This window comes from Vulpes vulpes, chromosome 4 (genome assembly GCF_048418805.1).
Source record: "Vulpes vulpes isolate BD-2025 chromosome 4, VulVul3, whole genome shotgun sequence".
NCBI classification, from domain to species: domain Eukaryota; kingdom Metazoa; phylum Chordata; class Mammalia; order Carnivora; family Canidae; genus Vulpes; species Vulpes vulpes.
In genome coordinates this window covers 24697002-24710182 of record NC_132783.1, presented here as the reverse complement: position 1 = coordinate 24710182, position 13181 = coordinate 24697002, and the positions used below count along the sequence as shown (strand labels likewise).

At 40.0% G+C, this 13181-nt stretch overlaps 1 long non-coding RNA gene across 1 annotated transcript; it reads right to left on the bottom strand.

Annotated features, from left to right (window-relative positions):
- Positions 1-9680: 9680 nt before the first annotated feature.
- Positions 9681-10214, bottom strand: LOC140598546 (uncharacterized). The gene is made up of 2 exons (XR_012000984.1): positions 10083-10214; positions 9681-9936 (listed from the first exon to the last, which is right to left on the bottom strand). It is a non-coding gene; the product is annotated as an uncharacterized lncRNA (long non-coding RNA).
- Positions 10215-13181: the final 2967 nt, after the last annotated feature.

The following is a 13181-nucleotide window of genomic DNA, read 5'->3' as shown; positions in this document are numbered from 1 at the left end:
TACATTGAGTACCACGTGCCAATTCAAAGTTACCATTGATGTTTTTTTTAAATTTCCAACTGATCTAGATACTGAAAAAGGAATCTGACAATATTCAGTTACCTGGCAAACAAAATACATATACATAAAATATACATAAAATATATATTACAAATAGAGACAGTCATATATATCAAAGGAAAGGCTAATTATCTAACTTTCTAAAAGTGAATTCCACATCATCAATTTGCCCAATGCAGTAACATCTTGTGGAGGCCTGTAAATGCAGCAAAAAGAAGTTTATTAGGTAATGGTGTCATTTCTGCATCTAGAGAACAATATGCTATCGGTGATCTAATTATTAATATTAAATTTAAACTAGAATATTAAAATTAAGTTAGAACTTTCATGTTATACGACAGGGAACTACAAACAAACCTTAAATGAATTTCCAAAACACTGGTCCAGAAAGAGAAAAAAGAACAGGCAACTGAGAGGTTCAAAGAATTGAGAGAATCATCATGTGTACCTAAATCCAAAAAATAAATCATTTTAGTAACAAACTACTTGCAAAGCTCTTCCTTTGGACTGATAATCGATTCAAAAAAGTAAAGTACAGGAGAATGTTGATCTGTATCTCTGAATGACACACAAAAATCATGGTGGCTTACAGTTTTATTAGATTCAACATTTTGGTAGTAACATCTCATAGAGAATTCAGATTTACAGGCAAATTTGCACATACAAGAGCTTCTCTGAATGTCCTAGTTGTTAGGGTTTTTCAAACAAACTTAGGAAATGAAGATAAACAAGCCCAGAAAAATGAAGTAAGTAAGTAACCTGGCTGGAATGATTCAACAGGAAAACTGGAGATAGTGCCTTATGGTAGAGCTGCTACAGAGTATTCTCTTGAGGCGGGTGCTCTGCCAAAATCCTAATGCACCACAATGACCGTTTCTGAATTCATAAAGTATGGAAGGGTTGCCATATAGTGTTATATCCAACTGTCATGAAGTTTGAATGATTACCTGCATGCATATAGTCTTTAAAAAATACTATCATCAGTGTCATTACCTCTTTCCTTACTAGTAACCTACTCTTACCTCGCTAGAGTGTCTTAGCTGATTGGGAAGTTCCAACACAGGAATCAGTACATAGTGATGGAATCAGCCCCTATGCCAGAATAAAAACTCAGGTCTAGAGAAGAATAAGGAGAAAGACTGGACGATGGGCTTTAGAACTAGACTAGGAACTGACACTACTCTCTTACTTTCTGCCTATGTAGATATCCTTCCTTATCCCATGGGCCTCAATTTCCTCATCCATAAAGCAGAAAATAGAAAACTTATTTATGCCTTGGATCGTACTGCTATTTTCCAATAAGTGGCTAAGAACACATAAAAGAAACAACAATACCTCACATTGATATAGCACTTGGCAATTGTCTAAAAATATCACGTACTTTATCAGGCTTTCACCTTCTGAGAGATGGATGAAAAAGTCAAGTGCATTTCCAAGTACACTGGGTGGAGAGACTCTGCCTTGGAATCAGATAGACCTGACTTGGGATTCTGGTATACAACTTATTAGCAATGTATCCTCAGGAAAGGTTATCTTAACTTCATTTATTACCTTATCTACAAAATAGGATCAATAGCACCTACCTAAAAGAGTAATTCTGGATTAAAAAATTCAAAAAATATCAGGAAGGGAGACAGAACATAAAGACTCCTAACTCTGGGAAACGAACTAGGGGTGGTGGAAGGGGAGGAGGGCGGGGGGTGGGGGGAAATGGGTGACGGGCACTGAGGGGGACACTTGACGGGATGAGCACTGGGTGTTTTTCTGTATGTTGGTAAATTGAACACCAATAAAAATTAATTTATTAAAAAAATTTCAAAAAAATCTGGGTCCATCTCCCAGAAGAACACCTCCAAGCTGTGCACATTTTACCAATGGGAGAGTTGAGACTAAGTGATGATAAACAATTGTAAAGCTCACACTTAGCAAATCCTAGAGCCAGCCTATAACTAGAACCATGAGAAGAACAGGCGTAGCGAACTCAGGAGTGAAATAGAATGAGTTAATCTATATATAGCTTTCAATTTTCCTGGATAAAACATTTCTTAAAGGAGGCTAAAACAACCCAATGCGTTTGACAGCTAAATGGAATTTGTCCTCATATATTTCTTTTACTTCTTATGCTTACTTTTCAATGACTCACAAAACAATTTCCTTTCTTTGGCCAGACACCTATTATTAACTATGCTACCTCAATGTTATGTGCAGGAAGAAAACTTATATTCTGTTATGTACATCTGATATTAATATACTCATGAAATAGCCACTTATATGTCATATACAAAGTAAGAACACTTAATTAGGAGACAAGATTGTTCTTCTGGCTTTGGCTTTCCCATTTGGGCCCTTTCACCTTGGGCGAGTCTCATCATCTTTGAAACTCTTTCACTTAATCTGTAAAATGGTGTAGGTAGACTTTGTAATCTCATCCCTTTCAGAACTAGATTCAATCACAGGTGAAATAACATCTTTCCCAAGAGCTTTAATGACGTTAAAGAGAAATGCATATACAGGATGATGTGATCATTGCTGCCCCTCTCAGACCTCACCCTTTGAAAAGGATAGTTGGTATGGAATTAAGAAACACACTTAAGTGGGATATGACAGTGAAAAACTGGAATACACAATCTTGGAAGATTGGGGGAGGGGACTTCTCTGAAATTACACAGGATAATGTAAGCCACCATTTGATAAGCTTTTACCAATGGAACTGCTTCTGTATTGTGGCAATAGCTAGGACCAAATAAACTCACAATGCCTTCCAGTCTAATTCTTTCTGATTCCATCACTATCACAAAACATTTACTCCTGGATATCTAGATGTATCTACTTTTCAAACTTCCTATCTCCTTCCAACATCCAGCATCACTCACAAATCTCCAATTTCTCTGACAACTTGCCCACTGTCCCTTTTCAAGTACCATACCCCACTAAGATTTCATGTTCTCATGCATTTGAGGTTCAGTTCTGCTATTTCAAAACAGCAAATGTAACTATCTCTTGTTTTGTAAGGAAATATAGTCCCCACTGTGCACAAGTAAATATAACTCTAGAAAAGGCCATGCGTGATTTGGTATTTCAGCTGCACCTGTCTGTGACTTAACTTGGTTTCTCTTTACTTGCTGGGAGACTGTTGTCCACATGTGGATGCTGTTAAAAAAAAACAAAAAAAACAAAACATGACTATGAAATTGGCAAAGGCATAATTTAGTGTATTGAAATGGTAGTAGATAGCGTCAGATTATCCAGCCAAATTGACTAATGACTAATCAATACAATAGGAAATAGTCTTCAAAATTCCTAAAGTTACAAACTGAAACTATACCACTATGGACGAAAAAAGTTTGAACTCCCGCTCAATTATCAATAGAAGTAGGAGACAAGTGATAAAGGTGGAGAAAATAAAATATAATGAAGTAGGAAGTAAGAATTCCATATGTAATATCCTTTCACTTAATTCTTCCTTACAAAGATCCTAATTCAATCTCAACCTGTATATTAACATCAGTTCTACAGAGTTCAAAATATAAAGCTGAAAAATATCAGGAAAAAATTATTTCCACAGTAAAATTCACAAAATATATCCTTAATACTCCTCTAACAAAACAAAAAATCTTTAAAATGAACACTGGGTGTTTTCTGTATGTTGGCAAATTGAACACCAATAAAAAATATATTTACTATTAAAACCTAAAAAAAGACCTGACTGTAACAGAGCATTGCATTCCTATTTATTTACTCCCATCCCAGGAGGGGGCACTGTACCAAGTTGTGATCTAGCCCAGAGTGGTGTGTGTGTATGAGGTGTGTACTGTATCAGGCTTGACCAAATGACTTGTACTGACACATGAAATGTGACTGGAAGCAAAGTGAATCATGTCCAAGAGAATGCTTTAAGAGTCGTCATGTTTGGGGGACTGTTCTTTCCCTTCTGCCAGAAAAATGCATGTCTCTTGTAAGTGTTGTTCCCTTACACATCAAGTGGAACCAAATGCTGGAAAGAGTCACAGCCTCCTGTACCCCACACTTGCATGGACAAGAGCTAAATCTTTGTTGCTAGAAACCGCTAAGACTTTAAGGTTATTTGTTTGAGCAGTCTTCTTGGCAAAAGTTGACTGATACAATGACTTAAGCAAAATAATACTTTTTAAATTATTCCCTTGGTAAAAATGAAGCATCTTTTAATCAAGGAAATTTATGTGAAGCAGAAAAATGACAGGTGTATTCAAAAGAGTGAACTGTGCAAAATAAGTTAATTTCATATTTACGGCACACTCATCGGGTCCTATTAAAAAGTGAAGTTTCAAACAAATGTAAATGTTTCTTTTCTTTTCTTTTCTTTTAAAAAAGATTTATTTATTTATTTGTGAGAGAGAAAACAATGGAGGGGAAGAGGGAGAGCAAGAAGGAGAGAAGCAGATTCCCTGCTGAGTGTGGAATCCTACTCAGGGCTGGATCCCACAATCCATGAGATCATGACCCGAGGTGAAATCAGGAGTCAAATGCTTCACCAACTGAGCCATCCAGGTGACACTAAAATGGTCTCTGATGGTTTCTAATCACAGCTAATAATCAGCCACACAGCAAGGAAACAATTTAATAGGATTCCTAGGAATGGGATACTATATTAGACAAAAAAAATAAGTCCATAAATAAAAAACAACAACCACAAATCACTAACATATATGCTATGTTTCTCTGAGGGGCTCAGGCAAAAACAGTAATCTTTAAAGTATCTTACAAAAAAAAAATCTGACATGGAAAAAAAGTCAACAGAAAAGACAAGAAGAATAAAAAGAAAAATCTGTTACACAGAAAACATGTGATCTGATCCTAGGAAACAGGTACTCTTCACAGGAAAAAAAAAGGTATACCTCAACTATTTTACTTAGATAAATTACCAATCTCGACAGGCCAAGAAACTTTAGAATAAGATTATGTCACAGAGAGCAGAGTGGCTATTTTATAGACAAGCAATTAGAGAGCATATTGTGTTCCCAGAGCATTTTTGCTCTATTTTACATCAGAAGTTTTTTAACTGACCTCCACTTAACTCATTCCCAGATTTACCTGACACTGCATCAAGTCAGCTGAATGACGTCCAAAGCAAAGTCTTCTCAGTTGGCAGCCTGCTCTCTGCTTTACGGGCACACCTCTGTCCTCAGCCCTTGACTAGCATGCTTGTGTCGCGAGAGTCCCTTGTGTGTGTTCCCACATATGTTTATGACACTTGTACAAGATATTTTAATCGATAACTTAACCAAATATTACATAAACCAAAGATATACGAGTAAGAAAAAAATTCATTTGTTTCTAAGAAAATCAGCTGTATATTTTTAAAAAACACTCAAAGGTAAATCTGTAAAAAGAACTGTCAAGTTACAGAAGGAAAAGAAAAGAGGAAAAAAACAAAAAAAGTTACAGAACGAAAGCAATTATAAAAGATGGAGGAAAATCATAAGTCTGGAAGGAGTTTATACTCCACTTGCTTTACAAGAAGGAGGCTTTACTCATATTACTTTAAAAATAGCAAAACTGAATACTATAAGGAGTGGTTATAAAAAATATATATGGTTGCAAACTCTAGTGAGAAAACCTATGCTCAGAATCAAGAAGGCTTTGGTCATAAATTTTATTTTTTTTAAAAAGATTTTGTTTATTTATTCATGAGATAGAGACAGAGACTGAGACACAGGCAGAGGGAGATGTAGGCTCCATGCAGGAAGCCCGACGTGGGACTGGATCCCGGGTCTCCACTATCACGCCCTGGGCTAAAGGTGGGACTAAACTGCTGAGCCACCCAGGCTGCCCATAGTTTTAAAACTTAAAGAATCAATGTGTTCTCATTCATTTAGGGAATATAAATAATAGTGAAAGGGAATATAAGGGAAGGGAGAAGTAATGTGTGGGAAATATCAGAAAGGGAGACAGAACATAAAGACTCCTAACTCTGGGAAATGAACTAGGGGTGATGGAAGGGGAGGAGGGTGGGAGGTGGGGGTGAATGGGTGACGGGCACTGAGGGGGGCACTTGACGGGATGAGCACTGGGTGTTATTCTGTATGTTGGTAAATTGAACACCAATAAAAAATAAATTTATTATTTTAAAAAAGAAACAATGTATACTTACAAAACTTAAACTAAAATTAAATGGTTGAAATATCAGTTCTATTTTCCCTGCTAGCACAAACTTTTTCTATTACCTGACCACGTACCGGTCCATATCACATCAGAAAAGAGAATTTCAACCAAATTATTATATAACCAAGTTTGAGCAACAGATTCCCCACACATGCCTCCCTAACCAACTTTGCTATCCCTATCAAAGTATTTCCCACCCTGATCTGTACTTATTTAGATGCATCCCCCAACTGGGCTGCAAACTCCATGGGGGAAGGGGTTATATCCTCAAATTACATATAAATTATCATTCCCCAAATATATATTATTCTCAATGGCAGGAGACTTCACTAAACACAGATTTCTCCTTCCCCTTGCCTCCTCCCTTCCCCAAAGATTCCTTGCTCCCAGAGGGCACGCAATACATCATATTCATCTATGTAGAAATCTCAGTACCTGACTCAAAACCTTGCTCACTGAGGGCCAGACACAAAGAACCCAATGGACTAAAAACTAAGAAAAATAACTGGCATTTTCCTGTAAATTAATAAGATGATAAAGGCAAGAATGTCATTCAGGAAAGTGGAACTTGCTAGAAAAAGGATTGAGGAATCAAGTTCGCATTCCCAACAAATTCTTAAGAAATCAAAAGTTAACCAATAATTGAGAGTATTTTAACCGACTGGAAATAAGAGGACAGAGTAGATAAGCAGATGTGCTTCCTGGAAAGAGAACCAGAATCAGGCCAAGCACACTCCACTCACATACCAAAAGTCAATTCAAAAACCTATGAGAGAAACCGAGTGTTCATTCAATGCATTTATTGTAGCACATCATGTGCACCATCCTGCAGGACCCCCCCACCCCCCACCACTCACAAGAAAGTCAATACCGGTTTCTGCTCTGTAGGACTTGACATGCTTTTGGTGGAAACAGAATAGGAACCGGTTAAATTACCATAAAAAGTAAAAGGGGCCAAGACAATTGCATGGAGAGCAGCAGCTATGGAAGTCTCAGAGGCAGTTTCACAACAGTGTTTGAGATTCACTCTGAACCTTGAAAACTAGGAAAGTTTGGGACAAGACAAGATTGAGAGGGAGTGGGTTTATTAAAATAGGGCAAACAATGTCAGCAAAGTCACAGTATTACCAAGCGTAGCTCAGATTATGGTAAGCAACAAACCTAGCTAGAACACTGGGTATTGCAGACAAGTTGTAGAAAAGGAGACTGAAAGAGCAGCTTCGATGTGTGGAGTGACTGAAAAGTCAGGCACAGATTCAACATGCCCTGCCTTTGGCTCAGCTCGTGATCCTGGAGTCCGGGGATCCAGCCCTGCATCAGGTTCTTTGCTCAGTAGGGAGCTTGCTTCTCCCTCGGCCTTTACCTGCCTTCATGTTCTCTCTCTCTTGCTGTTTCTAATAAATAAAAAAAATCTTTTAAAAAAATCTAAATATGCCTTGTCAATTGCAGCATTTGAAGAAAATTATAAGGCAACCACCTCACCCTAATGAAATAGAAAAAAAAAAAAACTAAAAAGTAGAAATCTATAATAAATTTTGTTCATTTGATCAATATGATGGTATATTTTATGTATCAACCTGACTGAATCATAGGGTGTCAGATATCTGGTCAAACATTATTCTGAGTGTATCCATGAGAATATATTCAAATGAGATTAAGATGTGAATTCATTGACTGACTATAGGAACTTGCTAGCCACAACATGGGTGGGCCTCATCCAATCAGCTCAAGGCCCAAACAGAACAAAAGACTAACCCTCCCCTGAGAATTCCTCCTGCCTGACTGCCTCCAAACTGGGACATTAGCTTTCTTCTGCCTTTGGACCTAAGTTGAAACACTGGTTGTGTCTCGAGCTTGAGAGTCTTTGACCTGAGCTATACCCTCAGTTCTCCTGGTTCTTAGGCCTTCAGACTCAAACTAGTACAGCACCAGCTCCCTTTGGTCTCCAGCTTGCTGGCTTACCCTGCGGATCTCAGAACTTGTCAGCCTCCATAACCACCTTAGCCAATTCTTACACTGAGATATATATATATATATATACACACACACACACACACACACACACACATCCTATTGATTCTGCTTTTCCGGAGAGCCCAGACTAATACAATCAAACTTGAAATTTCAGATGTCTGTTATATTGCTACAATAGAATCTATCTGATAAAAAACTAAAGGACTCTTGATACACCTTCTAGTCAATGAAAACATGTTAACCTTGACCAAAATGTAACATTAAATAGCCTTCAGATAAGTTCAGAGCAATAGTCATTCAATATCAACCATTTTTAATTTTACTTCTTTTTATTTTAATGAAGAAAGAAATACTTCTTATATAGATAAACAATTCTTTTGAGAAAAAAAAATGAGCCCGTATGTGCAAGAGTAATGCTAGGACTAAGTATAACACAGTGAAATAAATAAAGCAGGCACAGTACCCAACCTCAAAGAGCTTACAGACTAGGTAGGGATAAGCCATTAATCAACCACCAAAGAAATGGAAAATAACCTGATGAATGCAAGGACAATGATGAACATGGTGCTACTGGAGTATATAATGGAGAGAGCTAATCTCATCTGGAGTTCAAGGATGGTTTCTTGGCCCTGTGATGACTGAACAGAGGAATCTAGCAAAGGAAAAAGAGAAAATGCAAATGTAGAGCAAGTGGAAGGCACTCAGACATTTAATAGCTGGGTAAAAAGCGTATAAGCTGCAAAAAAATAGAACAAAAAAATGAGTGGCTAGGAGATGGTTTCAGTGAAGTCAAGGAAGAGAGTGCTTTAAGAGGGAGGTATCTGTCATCTGTCAACAACCCCTAATGCCACTGGGCAGATCAGCAGAAGGAGCTCCAAAAAGCCTGCAGTGCTTTAGTGACACAAAGTGCATGGTGGCCTGAGAGAGTCACTAGAAAGCTCAGGGCAGAAGCCATCTCAGTGCGGGCAGAGGAGCACATTGGAGGTGAGAAAACTGGAGACCTAGAATATCCAAGCAAAGAGGGGATCCCTGACGAAAGGGGATGTAGAATCAAGAGGGAACAATTTTGAAAAGAAAAAGTCTGAATATTTAATATCAATGACAATGATCATCAGTGTCAGAGGGTGAATATCAAATGAAGAGAGGGGATGCTCTACGTCCTAAGTGTTCATCAGAGGGGGTACACAGGCTTGTTCTTCAGAAAGAGGAGGGGACAGACACTTCTCTATGCCGGGAGGACGAAAACAGAACGAGTGCACCGATGAGTGAGTGTGAGTGTGTGCTGTCAGGAGCTGATGTGTCAGTGTTATTTACATTATCTTTCCAGTTGTTTACTGACATTCTAGGGTTAAAATTACCATAGGGTTTCCTATGGGATTCAGATGGTGTCAACAGAATTAAAAATCTTACGTGTGGCAAGGTACAAAGTATTTCAAGGGATTATTAAATGTCACTTTTGTGTACAATATGGCATTGGTCCTACCATGAATTGAAACAAAGCAAAATATATTTATAAAAGTTTAATATAGCATATAAATACCCAATAATGTGCATTTAAATTTAATAGAGAAAAAAATGAAGAAAGATCAGGAAAGCTGTTTACAAGCACACTACATTCCAAAGTCTACAAATGGGCCCATGGAACTAAGTCGCGGAGGGAAAGCTCTCCAAAGCCTGCTTGGTTCCATGCTGTTGCTAGAGGAAGAGTCAGGGAAACTGTCAGCAAGAATGACCATGCTCCTTTTTCTTTGCTTTTCCTTTCTGAAAAACAAAAAGAATGGGAGGGAGGGAGGGAGGAAGGAAGGAAGGAAGGAAGGAAGGAAGGAAGGAAGGAAGGAAGGAAGGAAGGAAGGAAGGAGAAAGAAAGAAGGAAAGCAAACCGATAGACAGACAGACATGTAACCCACCCCTAACTGTGCACAGCCATACATCACAGGACTTAGTTCACCAAAGGGAAAGACACAAGGAAATGTCGCTGTCATCTCTGCCCACTGAGATGAATTAAATCAATCGCCCATTCAATCCCGCCTGAAGGAGGCAGCTGAACTGGGGCCGGACCCTGAGGCTGCGTGTCCTGCCCCTGAACAAGGGGCCTGGGACTCGGCCTGGGCGCTGCTGCTCCTGCTGGCGCTGCTCCAGGCGCCTGTGGACAGCGCGCGCCTGCACGGATCTCTGCATGCAGAGAATTGGATGCCTCAGGAAACCACCAACAGGGAATGTCACCTCTGTGACCTCCAGCTCTAGGAGCCAGGCCACCAGCAGCTCCGGGAACCCGCTGACCAACCGCCATCTCCATCTCCAAGACGCGTGGCTACAGCCAGAATCCCAGCAGCTGGGGGCTGGGCCAACAGGATCTCCAGCAGCTCAGGGTCCCAGAACACAACCCAGGCGACACTGGCCTCGGAGACCATCCCCATGACAGTTCAGCCGCGGCCTTTTCTTATCAGTCACAATCACACCAGCTATTAGCTCTAAAGGAAATCCAGGATCCAGAGTGGATACTGGCAGCTCTCTGGGCGGTATTGTGCTGACACTGGGTGTCCCGTCGGTTCCTTACATCGGAGGCAGAAGGTATTATTCCAGAAGAGGCATTCGATCACGAACCATTGGTGAACATGATGCCATCATCTAAGGAGGTCCAGAACCAGTGGAAGAAGACGGATACAGCCCTGTCAGATCATTTCGGTGATTCGGCCATGCACATAATATACAATGTGCTATATAAACATGTGGAGCGTCCTCCTGGTTCCTAAAGGGAAAACGGGTTTGGTTTGGGTTTTCTAAAGGAGTATTTGGAACATAGAGTTAATGCAATGGTTATAGTCACTTTTAAGAAATACACAGTAAGACAAGGCCTGCCCTTTCCTTGTATGGCACTGGTCACAGCAGGGGAGTGATCGGCAGACATGGTCCCCCATGGGTGCTGTGCCCTCCCCACATACAAATAAGGCCCTCAGGATGCTGACAGAAACACCACACAGCAAAAATTATAGGAGTTCACCAGCTCGCAAGCATAACTTTAAAGCGTTGTGCCGGGTGCACTGCCCCCAGGGCCCAGTCAAACCAGCAATGATATCTGGGCTTTGCCCTGCTAGGGAGAGCCTGAACTTTCAATGAGAGGTAATCTAAGTATTTTTTTCCTCTGTGTATTTCACTAAATTGGAACACTGAACAGTGTTTTAAAGATTTGGTTAGGTTATTGCTGATGTGAGACTAGTGTCACTACCAGAAATCACTCTATTTCACATGGAACAGTTATTTTCTGTTTAGTGAATATTTTTAAGAGGTGTAAAGCTTTCTGCTCCTAGAATCGCTGAACGTCCTGTAAACTTCCCTAACCTAAGTTCCTCCTGTGATTTCCAAACCCACCCCACAAGCTAAGGCTGTGCCAGTCCATCCAGGGGCCGTAGGGCAGCACTACCTACACAACCCCTCAGGCTCCCACCTACATACCAAATGCTGCATTTTTGTGCACTGTTGATTTTACTCAGATTGGGGACATAGCATTTTTATACTACAAAAGCTTTGGAGTATATTTTTAAGGCTTTTAAAGATAAGCTTTTATTATTCTTCAGGCCACTGGTCTCCTGGGGGCAGGCACATGGCTGTATTATGGTATTAGAGAAAGCCCCATGTTGTAGGGACCCCAGGGCCAGTCAATGTAGTTCCTGTTACAAGCAGCCAAAACTCGTTCATGTTTGGTGAAAAAATGGTACTTAATCTGACTATATGACCATCCGACAGAGTGTTGCTATCTTAGTAAATTTCTGCTAATCCAGAAATGCACTAATATGTCCTAATGTCCCTCGTCTGCACTGCAAAGGATTTAAATGTGACTTGTGATCAGCTTTTGTGTTTCAGAGGATGCTAGGAATTTCTATGTAAAAGCATCACGTCTACGCACTGTGCATTAAGGCCTAGTCTGCTGAGGACCAGGTAATGCCGCAGGCCTGAGATGTGTATTGTAGAAGGAATCCAAGAAAGCCTGGGTGGGCAGAGTTGGTAACAGACCACATACTTGCCTGGTAGGAACCCCCACCGTTTCCATTTCTTTGTAAAATGACGATGCGGGTGGGGGGTGTTTTCAATTTTACCTTTTTCATCTCTTGTGTTCTTTGTGCTTCCCGGCTTGAGGTCCATTAGAACCCCAGAGGCAGGGGATCCCTGGGTGGCGCATCGGTTTGGCGCCTGCCTTTGGCCCAGGGCGCGATCCTGGAGACCCGGGATCGAATCCCATGTCGGGCTCCCGGTGCATGGAGCCTGCTTCTCCCTCTGCCTGTGTCTCTGCCTCTCTCTCTATCTCTCTGTGACTATCATAAATAAATAAAAATTAAAAAAAAAAAAGAACCCCGTAGGCAGCCGGATTCTGAGCACTCTGAGGATAGGGAACCACTTCATGTCCCTGAATACCTTTCCGGTGGCCTGAGGCCTGTCTTCTCCGTGTGGAAGCTGCATCGCTCACTTCCCAGGCCAACCACTGCTCCCCTAGTGCACATTTCACGGGCATAAACTCATTACCTAGTCCTGTTCACTGCGGCAAATACTCGCTTCTGTTCCCGCTGAGAAATGTATTCACTTGAAGATGCGGGAGAATCCAATCCAGGACTTTAGATAATCCAAAACATGAATCACTCCCATTCAGGTAAATGAGAGTTGACAATATATTCGTGAGAATTTTGTATTTTTAAGGAGAAAAATTTAAAGCAAATTCCTTTAACTCTTTTTTCCTTTTATTATAATGACCAGGTTTTGGTATTTAATTGTCACTGAGAACTATTTTTAGAATAAAATTTTGTTCTTCATCTAAAAATTAAAAAAAATAAAAAAGTAAATACCAACCTAAGAAATAATAGACACATCAGTCAGTTGATTATGCATTTAATTAAGAATAATAGTGTGTATAGTTTTGACATAAGTCAGCCATGATAATAATATATTTAATTACTTTTTAGACTCTTGTTAAACAAACTCCCGGGATCCCTGGGTGGCGCAGCGGTTTAGCGCCT